Consider the following 24,038-nt stretch of genomic DNA (forward strand, 5'->3'; position numbering starts at 1 on the left):
CAGAGATTCTTAAAATTTTTCTTTGTTTAACACCTTGTGAAGTGATACTATTCAATTGTCCAATTTCATCACTTGTGCTGACATTTTGTTACTTCCTCCTATTCGGTCATTGTTCATTTCCTGACATGCAGAATCATTATTTTATTTAAAGCACTTTCTAGTACATCTTTTAACATTCAAATTTCTTTTGTTTTTGGAGCTCAGAGTTAAATATATTTCGCTTATCTGGGTTTTGTTTTTTTGTTTGTTTGTTTTTGAGATGGAGTCTCGCTCTGTCACCCAGGTTGGAGTGCAGCAGTGCAGTCTCGCCTCACTGTAACCTCCACCCCCCGGGTTCAAGTGATTCTCCTGCTTCAGCCGCCTGAGTAGCTGGCATTACAGACACGTGCCACCACACCCAGCTAATTTTCGTATTTTTAGTAGAGACGGGGTTTCACCACGTTGGTCAGGCTGGTTTCGAACTCCTGACCTCGTGATCCATCTGCCTCGGCCTCCCAAAGCGTTGGGATTACAGGCGTGAGCCACCACACCTGGCCACTTATCTGGGTTTGATTCATCATGAGAATCCCCCTATTTGACCAGAGTGTTTCTTTACTTTATTCTAGACATAAATCTATGCTGCATTTGGGAACCAAGTGAGAGTCCATACAAAGATATTCAAACATAGGTTCCAATATCATCTTCAAAGGTTTTTAAATGCCATTTGTAAGCCTAATAGTTTTTTTGTCCCTGACCTTTCTTTCGGTATGTGGTTTTTCAGAGTTGACTTGGTAAAAATATATATAAATCTGTCTAAGAAAGAATGAACACAAAACTACAATTTATCAATAAAAGGTCTTGCTCTTTAAACTAAAATGTTAGTTAGCCTTCCCTGTATTCTATAAAAAATCCAAGGGGGTTGAGGGAATTAGCTGTCTGAATTGTGTTTGCAAGACGGACGATAAATGAACTCTGTGAATTTGAGATTCTAAGATCTGTGTCTCCTTTTACTATCTTACAAATATATATATATATATACACACACACACACACATATATATACACACACACACTTAAAAACCTGTATCATTACCACATATTTATTGAGCACTATAGGTCAGTGACTTAGTTAAGAATTTTATGTGGATTACTTCACTTAATCTGCATAGCAACCCAATGAGGAAGATATTATTTTTATCATCAATTTACAAAGTCTTAGACTTAATAATTTTTCCAAATTCACATACATAGCTAAGAAATAGCAAAGCCAGGAATCAACTTGTGAAAACTGAGAAATATACCAATGCTGCTCTGAGTCATATTGACCCAGTAAGCTTATCCCATGCCTGGGCTTCATCCTGAATTTACCAAAGCAAAATGGAAGGAAGGAGAAAGGTGTCTTGAGTGGCCATTGACTATGTACAAGAGAGCCTCAGCTCTCATGCATTATAAATATACATTACATTTCAAATCTCATAAGCCTAGGTTCTTAAAAGCCCTGCTAAATGGAAAATTTGGTCTTTTATATATCTCCCTATATGGATTTCAAGTGATATCACCAGAGGAAAAGGCTTGGCCACAGAACCAAAGTGGTAAAGAGTGTTCCACAGTCAATATACATGGCATTGACAGGCCAAATTCCCACTATCCTTCCAGTCCCCCACGTCCCATACACAAAATCCCAATTTGAGATCTGGCGAACTAGAATTTCCTCATCACAAGGGAACACTTTCAAAATCAGTGAATCCCAAATCTCTTCTTTCTTCTCCACTAGTATCCTTCCTTAGAAAATCTTAAAATTGTTCATTAGAATGAACAAAACAGTGGACTTCTAAAGGATCTAGAAAAGTATGGCTACTCATTTGACAACTGTCTAATGCAAAAACTGTTCAGGGTAAGAAATACGGGATTTCAGAACCATAAACAACGATCCTCATACAATTAGTTATAAATAAACCCAGGGTGGTATTGAACTCCTGACCTCAGGTGATCCACCCGCCTCAGCCTCCCAAAGTGATGGGATTACTAGCATGAGCCACCACACCATTGAAACCCCATCTCTACTAAAAATACAAAAATTAGCCGGGCTTGGTAGCGGTCGCCTGTAATTCTAGCTACTCAGGAGGCTGAGGCAGGATAATTGCTTGAACTGAGGAGGTGGGGGTTGCAATGAGCTGAGATTAAGCCACTGCACTCCAACCTGGGTGACAGAGTGAAACTCAGTCTCAAAAAACCAACCGACCGACCGACCGACCGACCGACCCAGCTGTGGCTGCTGTAAGTTGTAGAAGGCAGGGGAGGTAGGTGGGAGCAACCTCTCCCCGCAACTTACAGCAAAACACACACCAGGAAAAAACAAGATTTTAAATTCAGTACTAAGAAGGTTAATACTTAGCAGCCAGCTTTCCTCTTCAAATGGTTATTTCTGAACTTTGGTTACAGCGTTAAAAAATGACATAAACTGGATTTTGCAAAAATCACTTTCTTAATGAGGAAAACTTCACGGAAGCTATCTCTGATTAGCTCCTTCATATCTAAAGTATTGACCTTTACTGGTAACCCTCAATTAGTTAGGCCAATGTGGCCCCTTAGAAAAATAACATTTCTTTTTTCTTTTTCTTGAGGTGAAATCTTGCACCATCACTTAGCCTAGATGGCAGTGGCACAATCTTGGCTCACTGCAGCCTCCGTCTCCCAGGTTCATGTGATTCTCCCGTCTCAGCCTCTCAAGTAGCTGGGATTACAGACGCCTGTCACCACATCTGGTTAATTTTTGTGTTTTCAGTAGAGACCGGGTTTCACCATGTTGGCGCCAGGCTGGTCTTGAACTCCTGACATTCAGTGATCCATCTGCCTTGACCTCCCAAAGTACTGGGATTACAGGTGTGAGCCACCATGCCCGGCAAGAGAAGAATAGTATTTCCACATGCATTCTACTTCCTGGTTGTAGGTTCCTTAAATAAGCAAATAATACCTATTTTCAAAACTCATAAGATACCTCAAAAACCAGTTCAGATGGATACACAGGTAACTTTACTTGGTTGCCCATTTACAAAATAATACAGTACTAATAACCAGCAGAGATAATGAATAAAATAGCAAGGAAAGCAAGTAATTAGAATGGCAGTTTTAAAGGTTGTATGGAGGGGAACGATCAGACTTAGCCAGCTGTCCTAAGCCAGACAGAGACCTCCATATGTTTATGTAGGATCGCTGCAATCTGTAGACAACAGGCATTTTTTCATTTGTCCACATGGTTGGTTCCTGCAGCTTCCATTTTTGGTGTGCTTCATTATTAAGATTTTTGTTAACCAGTCTCTTATATTCCAATTACCTAACTGCATCACATTGTCATTTAAATATACTTTAATGCATTCAAGTAAGATAAATACAAAATCGGGATTCAGATAATAGAAAAAGAACCATTAAGAAGGCACACTTAGCATACAAAATCAAAGTGATCTTTATTCAGAGAGAAAAGGCTGTAAAGAACATACACAAGGGAAGAAAGATTTAGATACAAAAGAACACATATATTCATCGTTCCTTTCATTCTCAATGCTTTCCAAAGTCTTCTCGCCAACTGGCCGTAAACAACTTATCCTTGCCATACTGTACTCAAATATTATCTCTAAACACTTTCAACTTGCAGCACATGTTAATAGTTAATATCTCTGGACTTTGGATGATCTTTTGAATAAAGCTCGAGAACAATGTGCTTACAATGACAAGTATGATGGGAAAAAAAATGACTAGATTGCTGATTAATACTGAGAAGAGCTCCTCTGAGCATAGAACTGTGCATATTTAAGTCATTCGCTCTCCAGACTACTCTGGCAAAGCTGATTCTAGAATTCAATACTATTTGGGGAATACCATGTAACAGAAAAAGTAATACATTCAAGGCATGAAAACCTGGATTAGAAATTTGGTTCTGCTTAATCCTTTTAGACATTCAATTTCTCCAAATATAAAGCAGATAATCTTAGGTAGAATCTTTATGAAGATTCAAGGAAAACACAGTAGAGCACTGTTAGGGATCACAACACACTACCTCCAAGTAGGCACCTTGGTATTTGAAAAAACAGCAGAAGCAGGAAGACCTCCCACACTTCTCCTCTGAAGCAGGTCATAAAAGAATTCTCTGCCCTTCCACTGAAGCAGGTCATAAGATTCTCATTCTAGAGGTGCCTAACCTTACCTGGAGGAAAGGAATGCCCTTATCTTTGGAGACAGAGACACAGAGAAGAAGCTGAACAAACAGGTCTTGCAAGTTGCCCCCAGTTTATTACCATTAGAACATACCCCTTTGTCCTCCAATCATAATTCTCCATGACTATTCATTTCTTCATCAAACCTAAGCATAAACATACACAAGTTTGCCCATTCTTTGGATCTTCATTTCTAAAGTCTTCTGTGTCATGTAAAACTTCTATGTCATGTAAAATTTACAGAGGTCTCTGTCATGAATCAAGCAATAGGTGAGAAAAATCTTTTCTCCCTTACAGCATGTAACCAAAGAGTAAATGGCATGTTATAGGCACCAAACAAATAAACGGTAGTTACTTTTACTAAAATACCACATAATCTTAATTTCTTTACAGTTAAAGGGTAGTTATCTCAAGCAATGATAGTACTATTAGTATCTGTACTATCAGTATCACAGTGTACTAGTAGTAATAATACTAGTGTATTATTCTAGTCAGTATATTTATGATCTTATGAAATTGATTAAAGTAAGCTCCCCAGGTTAGGCAGACTTAAATTTTATCCTAACTCAATCTTTAACTCCTCTTTCCTAGAAAACTAAGTAGCTCTTACTCTGGTAGCTGCTGCTGTTTATATTTTTTGCTCTCCAAGTTGAAGCAAGGAATGTACCTGCGGCAACACTAATGACGCACAACAAACAATTCAAGATGAATTTGAACACCAGTTGGTAGACTGCATTCTATAGGGTCATCAATAGCTGTGAGAAACCAGAAACCAAGGAGATAAAATGGTTAAAAGAGGGAAAGAAAAGCAGTGATTGGGCTAACGAATGATGAGAATTTAGTTAAGCAGAAATAAGAGGACAAGGCAATATGAAGAACAAGATGAATATGAGTTTAGAAGCCAGAATGGGAATAGTATGGGACAATGAAGAAACTTTCTTAATGAAGTAGGTGAACTGTGTTAGAAAACAGAAATAAAGTTAGATGGATAGCATTATATTAGATTATTGAAAATCTTGAATGTAATAAATAGTTTAGATACGATAGTCTAAGTGCAAACACATGAGATCAGGGAATAGAGCGGTTAAGAAGTAGATATAGGAATGACATTTAAAATCATATCTGTGATTATTCTATACTTATTATAAAGGCTAATTTTCTAAATACTAGTAAATTTTGAAATCTGAGCTACCTTTGAGTATTTTTTTTCTATTGTACTTTTTCCTATAATTGGTACTGAATTTTCTTAAGGATCATATTTAATAGTAAGGGTAAATATAATTTTAAAATTAGATAAAGATATCTGAAGTGAAACAGATTAAATAACAAGTTCAGGTAATATTTTTATCAAAATTTCCCCTTATTTTTAGTGTTGGCCAAAATATACCAGATAGAGGTACATGCAAATGCTGAATTTGAAAAAAACTTTTCTGAAAGACCTGGGTCAACTAAAGGTAACAAGCAATGTTTGATTGAATATCTCTGTATAAAGATAAACATTTGATAGTGCACAAAGGCCGATCGAAGGGGACATAAAGCTGTCAGAAGTAAATTGAGAGAAGGGGAAGGGCAAGGAACAGGAATGAGGCAATAAAAAGCAGAAACAAAAACAAAGTAAATATAGAAGATATTTCGAAGAAAGAATTACTGCTATTTGATGAATAATTAGATGGAAGATAAAGAGATGCAATAATAATGATTCTGGGGTTTTAGACTTAAATGACTTAGAAAGACTGATAAAGCTGGAAGGAAATAAGGATGTCAATATGTCAAAGTTGGAAAGGTATTTTGTAGCAACTTTTTTTTGTTGTACAGAATATATTCTCCAAAAACTCACTGCCTGACTTAAATTAACCTCATTTGTTATATTTTCAGTCTTAAAGTAAGTCCTTATTTTGGTCATTTGGGTCCTTGAAAACTTAATCAGCTAAAATTTATACATTTAGCAAATTCTTAAGCAAATATACAAGCAGAAAAGAGCTCAAAACTGGTATTTTATAGCACTTTATTATATATAAATCCCAAAGGGAGTTTGTTGAAAATGGAGTTTCCAGGGCCTTCAGGTTGGTGAAAACACTGAGGCACTAGGAGGGCACCCATCTGGGAAGAAAATGCCAAAGTGTTTCCAACAGTCACCAGCACAGACCTATTCTTCCATGTACTCCACCCACCACTCTCCAATACCTTGCCCTATGCATTTCTTCCCATGACCTATTTCTGAGTTGTATCCATTGTAATAGAGCAGTCAGTGTTTTATGGAATTTGGTTGTAAAAAACATCAGAACATAGTACCTTTCAGGAGACAGATCTTTGACTCCAGCTGTAATGTTCCAATTAATCATGAGCACTACCAGAATGTTCTAGCCTTTGTTTTTGCTACTGAGGAGACCGATGAGAACCCTGGCCTATTATCTAATGTCTCCCTTGGATTTAGTCTCTACATCTTCCAAAGTGACCAACAGACCATGGAGAGCCTCCTGATGTGGCAGGCACTCAGAAGGGTTTGAGACAGTACCGAATCACTCCTATAAAGAAAGAAATAGGTCTGCAGCAGTGACTGTTGGAAACACTTTGGCATTTTCTTTCCAGATGGGAACACTATGGCACTTCTAAATTTCCCCAGGTGGCTTCAAGATTGGATGTGACAGAGATGGGATCTTTGCTTCTCCCATGCAATTCTAGGCTACTAAAGGAGAGAATTATGTAACCTATAACAACAACAACAACAACAACCACAACAACAACAACAACACATACAAAAGGTGGTTCTTGGCCCTCACCTTCAGAAAGTCTAAATATAACAAGTACAGGGTTTAGAAATTTAAAATTTCAATTCATACCCCAAGTAACTAATAATTCTAAAGCAGGTGATCAACAGGCCGTACTTTGAAAAATACTAATACGCATGTTGAAACTATCTACAAATATTGAACTCAGAGGGAAAACCAAGATGTATTTTTCTGCTTTTGGTCAGGTGGCTAGTGAGAGGGAAGTGAGGAGGAAAGAATTTACTGAATAATTACTTAACAGATCCCATATGAGGCCCAGAGAGCAGCAATAAAAAAGTACAAGGTTTGTTTATTTATTTATTTATTTATTTATTTATTTATTTTGAGACAGAGTCTGGCTCTGCTGCCAGAATGGAGTGCCCTGGTGCATTCTCGGCTCACTGCAACTGCCACCTCCCGGGTTCAAGTGATTCTCCTGCCTCAGCCTCCCGAGTAACTGGGATTACAGGCGCCCACGGCCACACTCAGCTAATTTTTATATTTTTTAGTAGAGAATGGGTTTCACCATGTTGGCCAGGCTGGTCTCAAATTTCTGACTTCAGGTGATCCGCCAACTCCAGCCTCCCAAAATGCTGAAATTACAGGTGTAAGCCACTGTTCCCAGCCAAAAATGACAAGAATTTCTAACCTCAGGAAGCTTTTTACTTTATTGAGAATGACTGCACATAAGCTTTATTTATTTATTTTTTTGAGACAGAGTTTCGCTCTTGTTGCCGGGCCTGGAGTGCAATGGCACGATCTTGGCTCACCACAACCTCTGCCTCCCAGGTTCAAGTGATTCTTCTGCCTCAGCCTCCAGAGTAGCTGAGATTACAGGCGTGCGCCACCACGCCCGGGTAATTTTGTATTTTTAGTAGAGCCGGGGTTTCTCCATCTTGGTCAGGCTGGTCTCGGACTCCCAAACTCAGGTGATCTGCCCGCCTCAGCCTCCCAAAGTGCTGGGATTACAGGCATGAGACACCACGCCTGGCCAAGCCTTATTTTTTAACACTTTTACAAGTCTAATTTTTAACAAAATGTATTTGGTTAAAAGATACTATAATCAGCACTAGAGTTTGAATTACACAAATGGCTCATGACAGTTTAGTAAAAGAGTTAACTTTGCAAATGGATATATATTGAGAATTTAAAATAAAAGAAGATGAAATGGGAAGTTCAGGACTGGGTTGTTACCTAAACTTCTATAGTTTACACGTACTAATCTTTTCTTTCATCTTTCCATTTTCATATTTTAAACCAGCCCATGAAAATAAAATAGATGAAGTCAGCATAACTTCATAGAATGCAGTTTAGAACTCTCTACCAGCATTTTCAAGTGATATTACGTCACTAATTCAAACTGAGGTAAAGAGTAGATTCAACACAGTAAAAATTAATTCAGAAAATGTTGAATTTTACTGCATGCAGAGCTACAAATTGCTAAGTGTTACACGTTTTAAGGTATATACTGTTTACAAGTGATGGAAAGAAGAAATTAGGGCTGTTCTTCTGAGACAACTTTGTAAGATTTAGAGTTTTTGAAATATATAATGGGTTGCCTTGTAAAGCAGGAGCTCCCTACCACCAGAAATGTTCAAGTAAGTTTGAAAAACATCCCCTTTAGAGATGTGATATACATAATTTCTACAATGGCCAAAAGTAAGTCTAGATCAATCTAATGGTATTTATCTACCCAATGAACACTCTAATATTTTTGTGGCTACAAAACTCAGCACTGTGTAAAGTTCCAGTATAATGGCATTACCATATGTAACAAACAGAAGTGCAGGAAAGGGTATTTGGGCACAGTGAGCAGCAAGATCTAAAGCACAAAGATGAAAACAAACAAGCAAACAAAAAACCCAGCATTGGGTGTTCGAGGATCCTATAGGCAGTTCATGTTGCTGGAGTGTAAAATGTGCTTATGCAAGTGGTAAGTGATTGAGTTGGAGAGGGAGGTGGGGGCCTCATGAAAAAGGTTGTTAGATGTCTAATAAAGTTTAGATCTTATTCTGTAACCACTGGGGAAACACTAACAGATTTTAAACAGCGAGATAAACGAGTCTAGAACTATTAAGAAGTAATGGCAGGAGATAAACTAAACTAAATGGCAGGAGCTTGAACTAAAGGCAGGTGGTAGAGTCATAGGGTTGGAAATAAGGATGGATTCAAGATATATTAAAGGAAAAACAAGATTAAGTTTGTGCTTAGATACATACCAATCTGGTTTTGCATTTGTAAGATCCAAAGTCTTTAAATTTATGAAATGCCAAAGGATAGGACTGTGCTTAAAATTTTAGAAATTTAATCCAATATTTTCCATGTGATAGTTATGTCAATGCAATAGACTACATTGTTTGAACTTCTATAGCAACTCCTTTGGTTCATAAGTAGAACTCCAAATTAGCATAAACGTGTTCATACATGTGAGTTGCATATATAAAGTCAGATGAATTATTAGGGGAACATTCATTATTTAAAAAAATAATAATTTAAAAATCCTTAATAGTTAAGATCATGTCACATCACAACTTCTGGACAGCCTAAATATTTTCCCTATCCTTTAAAAATTCTTGCTCCTAGCTAAATTTGTAGTAAAATCTTCATTCCAAATAGATGACGTCATTGCTACTACAAATTCAGAAACTAAATTATCTTTCATAATTGAGATTACTTTTGTCACTAGACTGAACAATTAAATGTGGTATGGGGGGGCGGGGCAGTCCAGATGGCAATACTGAGAAAGGGGAGTGTAAGAGGAGGCTGGAGAACTAGCAGCATAGGTAACAGGAAAATAAAAGATCTGAAAGAGGCTTTTAATTTTTCTGTTATTATACATATTTTGAAAAAGATAACCATCCTTAAAATATTATAAGAATATTTCTCTTTTTTTTTGAGATGGAGTTTCGCTCTTGTTGCCCAGGCTGCAGTGCAATGGCATGATCTTGGTTCACTGCAACCTCCACCTCCTGGGTTCAAGCAATTCCCCTGCCTCAGCCTCTTGAGTAGCTAGGATTACAGGCATGCACCACCACGCCTGGCTAATTTTGTATTTTTAGTAGTGATGGGGTTTCTCCACATTGGTCAGGCTGGTCTCGAATTCCTGACCTCAGGTGATCCACCCACCTCGGCCTCCCAAAGTGTTGGGATTATAGGTGTGAGCCACCGTGCTCGGCCAAGAATATTTCTCGTAATGCAGTTTAGAAATATGGTGAGCATTCACGAATTTAAATAAGAAGTAAGTCTAAGATAATTAAAGTAATTATTTTTAAATCCTTATATTCTATCTGGTAGAAGTAATATGAGTGTTACAAACCAGAGGGCTGAGTTTCAAGAGACAGAACTAGAAAGAGCAATGCAACAAGAAAAACATCAAGAAAGCTGGACAACTACAAATTAATAACATTTCTTAAACATTTTAGGGAACCAACGTCACAGGCAAAACAACCTGAAAATTGAGAGTCTGGCACCTGTGATCATAGTTCCTGAGCATTTGTGTACCAGGCACAGAAAGGGCTGATAAGCTAGTAGAAAGAATTAGCTAAAAACCATTAATACTAAAGGCTGAATATAGATGGGCTACCATGACTATGAAGCCCTGAGGGCCATAGACATTAAGGGTAGGGAAGTGCACCTTCCTGCAGGCTTTTCATCTATGAACATCAGGGAAGACTGAGGAGAATCCTGAAAAAAGGTTTTTGATATGGTATTGGTTAGGGAAGTTAACAGCAACCATTGCCAAAATGCCACCTAGATATATCTTCCTTACGTGCCCTACAAAACAAAAAGATTAGTCTGTAGGATAAAAGTGGATGGGAAGAAGGGAATGATAGCCTGAGGGCCCTGAAGGACATCTATTGCAGCTGGGAGAGAGAAACAGGAAACAAAAACTGCCCTTCATTTCGAAGAGGGACAGAAACAATGATAAAGTCCACACATCCCCAATACCTAGGCTCAATGACTTTTACCGAAGATTAATTGGAACATCAGTGAACACCTTTCCTCCTCTATCCCTCCCATCATATAAACAAGTAGTGAGAGAAAACAGCAGAATATAGCCCATATTGCTACAAGAGACAAATTCTTTCTGGAAAGGAGTACAAAGGAGAAAGACCAAAAACCCAACAAAGAAAACAGTGAGAAAAACTCTCTGGCAAACTGATACTCTAAACAAAACTGAAACTTGAGGTGCACTGAGAGTAACCACGACATCAAACTTCAAATCAACCTTATCCTGACTAAGTTAATACAACTCCCGCACTGAAGGGTAGGCAGAAAAAAAAATGCACTCAATTTCCAAGTGTAAAAAATATTTACCTCAGTATTTACTGTCCTATATAATATGCCTGGCTTTGAACCAAAAATTACAGGCATTCAGGGAAAAACAGAATCTGAGGAGACAAAGCAATCGTTAAACCAAACTTAGTTACAACGCTCAGTTCAAATGTTAAAACTGTATGAAATAAAATAATGATGATTAATATGGTTAAAGGGGTTGATGGAAAAAGTAGAAAATGTTTAAGATCAAATAGGTAATTTCAGTGAAGAGATTAAAGTATAAGAAAGAATCAAAGAGAAATCCTAGAAATAAACAAACATAGTAACAGAAATAAAAAATGCTTTTGATGGTATGATCAGCAGTCTTCAAACAGTTAAGGAAAGAATACATGGGCTGGGTGTGGTGGCTCAGGCCTGTAATCTCAGCACTTTGGAAGACTGAGGCAGGTGGATCACCTGAGGTCAGGAGTTTGAGACCAGTCTGACCAATATCGTGAAACCCCGTCTCTATTAAAAATACAAAAGTTAGCTGGGTGTGTTGGTGTATGCCTGTAGTCCTCGCTACTCGGGAGGCTGAGACAGGAGAATTGCTTGAACCTGGGAGGTGGAGGTTGCAGTGAGCCAAGATCGTGCCATTGCACTCCAGACTGGGTGACAGAGTGAGTCTCCATCTCAAAAAAATAAATAAATAAAATAAACGTGAGACTGAATGTAGAAATGAAATTACCCAAAATAAAATACAAAGAACTAAGGAGTGCAAAAACAAAACAAAATAGGCATCTAAGAGCTATGAAACAGTATCAAACGGGCTAACACACCCATAATAATTAGAATTCCAGGTGAAGAGAAAAGGTAGCAGAAGAAATATTTGAAGAAATAACTGAGAATTTCCCAAAATTAAGAGCAGAGACCAAATCCATATTCAAGAAGTTCAGAGAACACCAAGCAAGATGAAGCAACATCTCAACGTATCATATAGAAACTGCTGAAAAATCAAAGATAAAATCTTTAAGAAAGAAAGAGAGAAAAAAAGGAGACATATTATATACAGAGGAACAAAGATAAGAATTACATCAGACTTCTCTTGAGAAACTATGTCAGCAAGATGACCAATGGTATAATCTGTCAATCCAGAGTTTAACACCTAGCAAAAATATCTTTCAAAAAGGAAGAATAAATTATTTTTCTCAGAAAAACAAAAGCTGAGGGTATTCACTGTCTGCAAATTACTCTACAGAAAATGCTACGGTAAGTTATCAGGAATGTGATGCAGGTCAGCATCTTGGATTTATACAAATAAATGAAGAACATTGAAGATAAAGTAATATTCATTTTTTCTTATTTTTAACTTCTCTAAAAGATAACTATATAATGCAAAAGTAGCAACGTTTTATTGTGTGTTGTAACATATGCAAAAGTAAAATACATAAAAACAATAGCACAAAGCACAGTATGAAGAAATTCAGGTTACACTGTTGTAAGGTTCTTATACAACCCTTGAAGCAGTACAATCTTACTAAAGAAAGATTCAGATTACTTTAAAGGCATATTGTAAGCTCTAGGGTAATCACTGAGAAATTCTGAAGAAAGGTATAAATAATAAGTCATAAGAGGTGACACAAATCACAAAGAACAGTCTACGAAATCTGAAAAAAGGCATAAAATGAATGGAAAAATATATAGCAGGCATGAAGATATATTTTAATACAAATATAATCACACATGCATTAAATGGCAGAACAAAGCCTAACTATATGCTATCTATAAGTAACCTACTTTATAAATACAGAGATAGATAAAAAGTAAAAACATGGAGAAAAACATACAATGTGAACACTAAGCCAAAATAGCTGGAAGTCATATTAATTTCAGAGAATATAGACTTCAGAACAATAAATATCAGGAATAAAGGGGGATATTACCTCATAATAAAGGGTTTTTTCTTCAAGAAGAAATAACGATCTAAAATATATGCACAATAATGCACTGAATACAAGAAGCAAAATGCGTATGTCTCAAAGTAAAAAGAGAAAACTCACAATTACAGTTGAGGACCTCCATAGTTCTCTGTCTCTCTTATGGCAGAACAAGTAGGGAGAAAACCAGTAAGGATTTTTAGTAGCTCTCATATATATGACAAAAATAACACCAAACAGGCAGCAAGGAAGTAGTGGTATTAAACCAAAGTTTCTACAGTTTACCAAATATTACATTAGTATTAATCTGATGTAAATGGTGATTAAGATGCAAATTGTAATACCTAGAGCAACTACTAAGGAAATAAAACAAAACAAAATTAAATTTAATTTAAATGGGGCATTAAAAAGTCAGAAGGTAATGAAAGACGACCACAGAAATAAAAAAGGCACTCACAGAAAACAAACAGCAAAATGGCACTGTAAATCAAAGTAAAATATTATTTACATCAAACAGGAATGATCTAAACACCCCAATCAAAAAGCAGTAATTATGAGACTGAAGAAACAAAAAAAATCCAACTCTATTCCACTTGAAAGACACATAAATTACATTTGAAGACAAAAACAGGTTGAAATTAAAAGGTAGGAAGACAATATACCATATAAACAATAGTTATAAAAAAGCTGGAATGGCTATGTTAATGTCAGACAAAACAGACTTTATGACCAAAAACATTATCAGAGACAAAGGGACATTTCATAATGATAAAAGAATCAATACACATCAAGAAGCTATAAAAAGTATAAATGTATGTACACCAAACAACACAGCATACGCCAAAAAAGCAAAAACATTTGCAAAGAGAAATAATTAATTGAACAACTAATGCTTGAAAATTTCAATACCGCCACTCTCGTTGATACATCAACCGGAAAGAAAATTAGGCAGAAATAGAAAAACGCAAATCACTATGAACCAACTTGACCTAACTGACATTTATAGAGCAATCCAACTAATAAAATCACATTATTGTCAAGTGCACATGAAACTTTTACCAAGGTAGACTATATTTGAGACTATGAAACAAACTTTAAACTTAAAATGCAGATACTTGGAGAACCCTCAAATTTGGATATTAAACAACACACTTCTAAATAATGCAAAAGCTAGGGGGATGAGGAGATTTGTTAAAAGATACAAAATTACAGCTAGATAGGAGGAGTAAGTTCTAGTGTTGTACAGCACTGTAGGATGACTACAGTTAACAATAATATATAGTTTCAAATAGCTAGAAGGAGAATATCAATGTTTCCAACACAAAGAAATAATAAATATTCTTTCTGAGATGAGAAATATGGATATGCTAATATCTCTGATCTGATCATCATACATTATATGTATTGCAACAGCCCTGTGTACTCCATAAATATATACAATTATTATGTGCCAAACAACCTAAAGGTCAAACAAAATATCAAGGGAAGTTATAAAAAATTACAAACTGGATGAAATTAAAAATTACAGGGCTAGTATATCTTAAGTGCATTTCTTCTGGATGTGCTTTATTGGGAGTAGTGAAAACTGGCAGTAATAATCAAGGGAAGGCATAAACAACAAAAAGTTTGTTACACGCTCTTTCTTCATTAACATTTCATCTCAGATGCTGAACTAACAACCATTAAAAGTTCCTCTTGCATGGCTGATGTTAATTTTTCTCTCAAAAGGAGTCTTAACAAATGAAACTAAAGTGAAGAGCAGTTATCTATCACTCTTTCTGCCTAAATGTGAACCTCCAAAATACCTAAAACATTTTCAAAGAGAAAAGAAATGGAGGAGGACAAGGAAATAAAATTAAGTGTTAAGAAATTATGTACTCTAGGGCTGGACACAGAAGCTCATGCCTATAATCCCAGCGCTTTGGGAGGCCGAGGCGGGCGGATCATGAGGTCAGGAGATCGAGACCATCCTGGCTAACACGGTGAAACCCTGCCTCTACTAAAAATACAAAATATTAGCTGGGCGTGGTGGCATGCACCTATAGTCCCAGCTACTCGAGAGGCTGAGGCAGGAGAATCGCTTGAACCTGGGAGGCGGAGGTTTCAGTGAGCCCAGATTGTGCCAGTGGGCAAAAGAGTGAGACTCTGTGTCAAAAAAAAAAAAAAAAAAAAAAAAAAATACTCTGGTGACATTGAATACTACTACTTTCAATGAATGAATTCATATGGTTTTTCAAAATTTTAAGTTATGTGCACATATAGGTATACATTAAACACTTGCAAATTTGGAAGAACAGAAACAAATACTTCTATTTTCCTAAAAAATGTGACTACAGACTTACCCTAGTGAATCATGCTATTTTATAAGGTAAGATTGTTACTCTAAATAACACATCAAATAAAAATACACATACATTTTAAGCTGTAATTGGATGGGGAGAGAGAACTAGCAGGTCAATTTAATAAGGTAATTTCTTATCCCTAGGACCTCATATTCAGATTAGAATCCATTCACTCAATTAAATATGCCATCTACTCTATTAAAAACAAATACACACAAAACTTATTGCCTAGAATTCCGAGTCAGTTGGAGTATTCTATTCAGGAGATAACTTTGATGGGAAGAATCTGGGAAATCTCAGGTCAGAATTCAGGTATATTTTTCAGAAATAAATGAGAAAAACTCTTCTTATTATTTGAAATACTACATTTGAATCACTTCAGAATATGAGGAAGAAAACACTTAAAAAGTGCCAGTTATTAACTTACAGTCTACATAACAAACACGCCTTCTAAATTTTAAAAGATTTAGGATGAAGGTGTTTTGTTTTTATACACAGCCTTCATGATGAGGTAAAAACATCTAATTAACAAACAGTGCAGTAAAACTGTTTTCCCATTTATTTTGAGAAAGATGAAAAATGAACCTTATGCACTAAAATGAAACAGAAAAAAGAATCTGAAAAGCACCCATGTGTGTAACTGCCCACTCAAAATGTAGTCACTTTATTTTCTTAACAACTGATCTACTAAATTTTCCATGTAAGGCTCTTATTATCAAGATTACTACACCAAAAAACTTATGTGGTAATGCAAAGAAATAAGTAATACAGTGGTGTACACTACAGGAATTTTTTATTAATAAAAATAGCAAATATAAAAAATAAAAATAGCAAATGTATAACAGCTCAACATATTTTTCTTACTTTTTTACCTATATCACACACAAATTTTATTTCATATTCTTTTACATTTCTTATTTATTTGTTTTTAAAGTTTTAAGAGATGAGGTCTCGTTGTATCACTCAGAATACAGTGGAGCAATCATAGCCCACCATAGCCTCAAACTCCTGGGCTCACGGGATCCTCGTACCTCAGCCTTCCAAGTAACTGAGACTACAGGTGTGTGCCACCATCCCTGACTAATTTTTAAAATTTTCATAAAAATGGGGGTTTCACTATGTTGCCCAGGCTGTTCTTATACTGCTGGACTCAAACAATCCTCTCATCTCAGCCCCTCGAACTGCTGGGATTACAGGTGTGAGCCACTGTGGCCAGCACATTCTTTTTTTTAAATTCTCTATAACCACACTCAGAATCGAACACCAGGCATACTCATTATTAACAGACTGTGAAATCATACACAAATTATGGATATAGTCCTTTCATTTCAAATTAGAGATATTTTACCCAAACAATGCTTTCTAAAAAGCTGACATTAAAAGGTGAACATGTTTATTTATTTATTCAAAGGTGGAAATTAATAATCTTAGCATAATCTCATAAAATATATGTGTAAATATACCTAGCTGACATACATAAGCCCAATTCAAAATTTATTTTCATAAACAGGTCTAATAGTCTTAGACGGGGAAGAAAAGATGTCTTTATAATCTTATTTACCTGTGAGGTCATTTGTGATATTATTTGTGACATTATGTGCAGATTAACATCAGTGTTTATGAAGTCATTCTCTTTTAACTACGCATTAGCAGATAAATGTGGAATTCTTCACTACAACTGATCTGTTCTACATACAACAGATGTACATTGTATAAATGTGATGTTATGTAAATTAAAGTTTGCCTACAGCCAAAAATCTCACTTGAGTTTTACAACTTTGTGAGGAAGTCTGGTATTATTTTCCTCTAAGAGACAAGGAAACGAGAGGTAAAGTTACTTAAGGTTACAGACTCTGTCTTCCTCACTTTTTAATTATAAAATAATGGACATCAGGAATCTAGACTGAAAGGAGTAGACAGGAAGAATTAAAGCAGTAAAATAAAGAGCACCTAAACAACTGTGTGCCTTTTTTCTTTTTTTCATTTTAAGTCTACCAAACTAAAAATTAATAAACTTCTAAGAAAGAACAAGCAACTGATATTTGTAACTTTAATTAATTTATTTTTTAACATTTGTAACTTTTAGTAATTAGTACACCTAGTACAACTTAATTTGCAGCCTTATCAGGACAACTTGTCAGATTACAGACATTTTTTGAGCACTGATTTTTAATCACTAACATTTAACCCCTTTTAGGAATCTTATAAAAGATATAAACTCTCTTCCTAGTAAAACACCCGCAAGGAAATGAAAAACTTTTTCATATGATTTCAATTGGTAATAAATGCCCTGAAGATCCTTGTGGAGTAGGTATTCCATGAATCTCAAGTTAAAAATTTTTACTAGTGAAATCAAAGAGCCCTAAAGAACTGTAACATGTAATCAAATGATGTAACTGCTAATCTAATATCCACATTTGATTTAAGAAGGGGCTTAAGAAAAAATGGTTTAGTTCCAGAAAATAAACCACATCAACTAACTCATCACCAGTTTGAAGTGTGAGAATTACTATTCCTTCTATTTATTCCTTTTACTATCATTATTAATACAGCAGTGAGAAGTGTGCTAATTCAGGCAAACACTTAAAAACTACAGTTATATATTAGGAAATGTGAGTGCCTCTGCATTGATTCTCTCATTTTCCATGTAGGTTATGTTTGTCCAATAAAAACTTCAGAGCAATGTTCCAAAGAAAAAAAAGAAAGCATTAGTCTACCGTTTTTTAAATCTATAATCTTTCAAAATAGTAACTGATTAGTACAGAAGTTCTTTACTAGAGGAACATGACAGATATTATTAAGATGCAATATAAACTAAAATGTAGTAACATTCTATTAACCTGTGGCAGCAAAAAGTCTATCTGAACACTTGCTGACAATGTAACATTGCCAAAGTTAATGTAAAAAAGAATGCAAGCTGAGCATGGTGGCACACATTTGTAATCCCAGCTACTTAGGTAGCTGAGGAATAAGGATTGCTGGAGCACCGGAGCTCAAGAGCAGCCTGGGTAACACAGACTCATCTCACAGAATAAAAATCTTAAAAAAATATATAGTAATTACAGCAACAGTACAGTAAGAGTGAAATAAGAGCATGAAAACAAGAGGTTCGAAATATATTTTAGTGAGATTTTTTACAAATTAATATTTTTTTCCTTATCACTGCTATTTGTAAAATATTCATATGTTACAACCATAGTCCTTAAGGGCTAATGCAATTTGTTCAATAAGGATTCCTAAAAATAGTGACACAAAATTCAGTATCTCTTAGAAAATTTCCTTTAGGAAACTTTTTGTCCTATCTTCTCAATATCAAGAAAGTTTGTATACTGAGGTGAGTTATGCTGAACTGGCAGAGGGGTTCTTTCCTTAGGATTAGGTAACATCCTAGAATTGGAGGTAATTATTCCATTTGTAAATCAGTCCAAGAGCTGAATTAAGAGGTTAATAATGCAAACCAGAGTTTCTCAGACAGCATTTTGGTGAATCTGGCATGCACGGGGTAAAATTAGGTTTAACTTATTAATGTATACACATTGTAGTCTTACTGTAAGCATAAATGGTCTTACAAATGGTCACTGAGCAATAGCAATCTAGTATACAATGCTTTCACATTAGAGGAGATGAAAATGAGACTCAGACATGTTAACTGACTTACCTAAAATCAACAAAGCTAATTAATGGCTATAAATCTAGAGTTCTCATCCCTCTAATGAGTGTAGATCCTGTTAACCTCAAAGGTATCTCTCAGATTCTTGGATCAAAGTAAAAATGCTGTAAGCAGTCCCTCTCTACTGCAGTCTACCCTAGGCACTGTCTGCACTATTTTGGTTTTGTTTTGTTTTCTTTCTTTTTTACTACTGGCAAGCTGTGATATTTTTGTTTTTCAAAAATTTAAACTTAAAAAATCACACAACAAAAATTGATGTCAATTAATCTGTTTAAAGTTCTTCAGAGTTGCACAGGTAAGGTTCAAGGTGCTTAACACAGTCTAGAATGATCCCTAAAAATCTCTCTCCCTAATCTATTTCCAGCTTTATCTCTCACCAGTTCAGTCACATCCTAGCAGCCTCTAAACAACACCGCATTTTTTCAAATTCTCAAGTCTTTGCACATGCTGTTTCTTCTGACCAGAAACATCTGAAATAGATTTGAATAATGCAAGCAAAATTCAATGCAAAATAGGAGGAAGGGGTGGAGGTTACAATTTTAATTTCTCAATTTTTACCCATTAATTTATTAGTAGTAGTAGCTACTATTTATTGAAAGCTTAATATGTGCAAATGTTCCATATGAATAATCTCATTTATCTCCTAAAAACTCTTTGAGGTATTTTAAATAGTGGTATTACCTTACTTCAGAAACGAGAAAGCAGACTCAGACAGGATAAGGAATATGCCCAAGGTTTCACAGCTAGTGACAGAACCAGGGTTTATACCCAGATCTGAGCTACATGCAACTATCAATACATACACATGAATTATCTCTCTTTACATCATCTTCCTCTCTCCCTTCCCTACAACCAATGCTAGCACAGTAAGATAAACTGGAAGTTTAATTTTCTGGAAAGTAAAATAACAATATATATCAAGAGCTGAAAAATTTTAAATCCTTTAATCTAGTGCTTTCTTCCCCAACTTGTAAGATTTTATATCACAAATATAGTAAGACAAAAGGGGGAAAACAACAGGCCCCCAAATATTGCAAACTTACAAATGAGAAAAATTAGAAGCAGCCTAAATGTTTAACAAATAGTAATTGATAATATATTTAAATTCTACTAAAATTACGAAGTAAGGTTAGAAAATGCTATAGTTACATGTATGAAGTTAGATACAAAAAATATACCTACATTGTAAAACTATTTTTTTAAAAATGTAAGTTGACTGGAAGGACAAACATCAACATTAACTACGGTTCTGTTCAGGAGGTAGAATTGCAGGCCAACTTTCTCTATTATTTATTTTCTAAAAGTTCTCTATTAGTGGGAAAATGTAATACTCTGAAGCACAGATGATGCAGAGATTTAAAAAAAAAAAGACACTGGGTTTCCTGAATGAGATGTAATTACAGTTAAGAGGGTCTAAATGCTAAAGATGTTTCTGCTTGGTTAGACATTACTGTATGTATGTATGTATGAAGAAAGTTTGTGGTAATTTTGATTTGACTCTTCTGATACATAACTTCTATAATTTAGTTAAGCATTATAAGATGAAACTGAGCCAGGTGTGGTAACTCACACTTGTAATCCTAGCACTTTGGGAGGCCGAGGTCGGAGTTTGAGAGTCCAGGGGTTTGAGAAGAGCCTGGGCAGCATAGCAAGACTCATCTTAAAAAAAAAACTAAAATAAATCAGCCAGGTGTGGTGGTGCATGCCTGTGATTCCAGCTACTTGAGAGGCTGTGATGGGCGAATCACTTGAACCTGCGTGGTCAAGGCTGCACTGCACTACAGCCTGGGTGACAGACCAAGACCCTCTCCCCCCCACCAAAAAAAAAAGAAAGAAAAGAAAAGCCAACAAAGAAAACCCCCCAAAATTGCATAATTCAAATGCAATTCATACAAAGAACCAAAATTTCATACTCATTAAAAAAAAATATTGACAGCTGTCAGTAAGAAACATGACACCTAAAGGGCAGGTAGGAGATCTTTTCCTAAGGATTTATTCACACCTATTCAGAGCCAACAGTTTCATTCTTAGTAACTTTGGTTGATGCAAATCTCTATTATCTAAAATATATAGGATATATAAAAGCTTCTAAGTTACCTATGCTTTTGATACATTTCATTCGATAGGATAAATATACCTTTAAACAATTTATTAATATTATCCCCTGCCCCAAAACCTTCCCCACTCCCATCACCATTAGTTATATTAGATGTGTGAGCTTGGAGTTAATATGGCATTTAAACAAAGACTAACAAAAAACCAAAAGCCAGAACCCACAACCATTCTGAAGTTATTACTGTTGAAAAACGACCCTTCTCTCTCTCTCTCTCTTTTTTTTTTGAGACAGGGTTTCACACTCTGTCACCCAGGCTGGAGTGCAGTGCCACAATCTCGGCTCACTGCAATCTCTGCCTCCCGGGTTCAAGCGATTCTCATATCTCAGCCATATCAGTAGCTGGGATTATAAGCATGCGCCAATAAGCCAGGCTACTTTGTGTATTTTTAGTAGAGACAGGGTGCTGCATGTTGGTTAGGCTAGCCTTGAAATCCTAGCCTCAAGTGATCCACCTGCCTCGACCTCCCAAAGTGCTGGGATTACAGGTGTGAGTCACTACACCTGGCCAACCCTTTTCTCTATATTCCTAAAATAATGATTTGGAAGGACAAAATGAAAAGGATACAAAAGTATGTAACACCATGAATTTAATGTATAAAGGACAATCATGCACTGGATAAAATAAATGGTTTTCTTCATTCTAAGATGACTGGGAACCTGTTTTAACATAGTAGATACTCTGATGGAGAATGTAAAGTCTACATGATAATTGGGCTTTCCCTACCAGTAAGAACAGTGAGATCTCCATAAGGGATCTTAGAATTTGTTTTGCTATCAATGACATTGCATACATTCTATTAGTAAAGGGAAAATCAGTTGTCAGATCTCAAAAATCCAGTAAAATGTAAAATATGTAGAATTAGAAGGTCTCAATCCTTTACAAAAGAAAAAACTTTGAGGAAATAAGAATACTGGTAATAAACAGGGACTCTTATTGAACTCTGAAGTAGCAAGGCTAATTTGTTAATTGGGAAAGGTATAACTATTTTATTCTGTTCAGAATATAAAACTATTTTTAAATGTAAATACCCATATAAGTTTTTACATCAATTACTCTTTTTTTGAGACAGAATCTCACTCTGTCGCCAAGGCTGGAGTGTGGTGGTGCAATCTTGGCTCACTGCAACCTCTACCTCCCGGGTCCAAGTGATTCTCCTGCCTCAGCCTCTTAAGTAGCTGGGAATACAGGGGTGCACCACCATGCCTGCCTAATTATTGTATTTTTAGTAGAGACAGGGTTTTACCATGTTGGGCAGGCTGGTCTCAAACTCCTGGCCTCAAGTGATCCTCCCACCTCAGTTTCCCAAAGTGCTGGAATTACAGGGTTGAGCCACCGTGCCCGGCCTCTTATTATTAGTTGAACCACCATAGTCCTCTATTAGTACAAACATTAAGGATGATCATGGGAATACAGATTTGGCTGGTTAGCAAAAAATGATAAGGGCATATCAGTATTAGTTGCGAAACTTAAATTATCCTTGGCTGCTACAAAAAAGAATTATATACATTCAGTTACATATTCCGAATCTGACAAAAATATTTAGATAGTTCGCAATGAAATAAGACATTTAACTTCATATTTATCAGGTGGTAACACTACCAGTAAGTTCCATGAGGACTTTTTTTGAAAGTTGTAACAAGTCTTCTTAGCAATTAAAAGATAAACTCTTGTATCTCCTAAAACAAACAACATTTGGAATGTTGTGAGAAATAAAAAACACTTAAAGCAAAATCAACTATTAGTACTTTTTTTCTCCCAATCTCTGGAAATCAGCTCACAAAGATATGTTTGGTGAGGCATGGAGTCACTGCTTCAGATATTTAGGATTTAAAACAATAAATTATCAAAAAGGAACTGAATCTTGAAGTAGGATTTACTTTCTATACAATCCATTCCCTAAAGCTTTCTACTTTTATCAGAGAGCAAAAGATCCTGAACATAAATAAAAGTATGACCAACTGCTTATTTAATTCTCTACAATGTGTAAAGACTTTATCATTTAAAACAAAAGATTTAGATTCATTTTCTGCCCTCATATTCATCTTTTAGTTGGCGATCACAATTCAAATAAACAATCTATATTTTCATCCCACTAAACGGCTTATCTACAGTTTAAAAAAAGACTAATGCAAACAGGCACAAAGGCTTCTTTACAGCAATTATAACAGACTGGCTTTTCTTCAATCTACATAATCAAATTATTCTAGTGTTCAGCAGTAATAACCTTTTTATTTTCCTGGGAATAGCTGATGTCAACCCTGATAGCTTTATTTGGGAAACTGGTGAATAAAATAGAATTTAAGCAATAACGGAATAAGAAATAAAAAAGGCACAAACCCTATAAAGATCACATCAATATAGGAGAGTGTCATGAGAACAACAGTGGTTATATGTGAGACTGTAGAAGTAAAATACAAAAAAAAAAAGTTTCTTTTCTCCAGATAGGACATTTTTAAATTAGTAAAAACACTTTTTTCTTAAGCAACTGCCATCCATTTTCTAAGCCAAAAATACATATTTTTGCTTAGTTAATTCTGCTTTCAGTATTTATTAAATCCATTTTATTCAATTTAGAAAATAATCATGTTTTTCCATTACATACACTTCAGCATATTAAACCAATTCAAATAGTACTCAACAAAAGCTTTTAACTAAAGGAAATAATATCCAATATTCACTTTCCTTCTTTCTACTATTACTATGAAAATTTGGTAGGGATTACCAAAAGATAAACATTAGAAACCAAACTCAAATCCC

The 24,038-nt window shown here is 35.6% G+C and overlaps 1 protein-coding gene and 1 non-coding gene across 51 annotated transcripts in view; both read right to left on the minus strand.

The window, feature by feature from the left end:
* The window catches only part of COP1 (COP1 E3 ubiquitin ligase), a 256,894-nt gene that overhangs the window by 21,052 nt on the left and 211,804 nt on the right, over positions 1 to 24,038 (minus strand). The window lies entirely within an intron of this gene.
* On the minus strand, positions 3,115 to 3,257 carry LOC123571155 (small Cajal body-specific RNA 3). Its single transcript, XR_006695324.1, has one exon.

Source organism: Macaca fascicularis, chromosome 1 (assembly GCF_037993035.2).
Source record: "Macaca fascicularis isolate 582-1 chromosome 1, T2T-MFA8v1.1".
In the NCBI taxonomy this organism is placed as follows: Eukaryota; Metazoa; Chordata; class Mammalia; order Primates; family Cercopithecidae; genus Macaca; species Macaca fascicularis.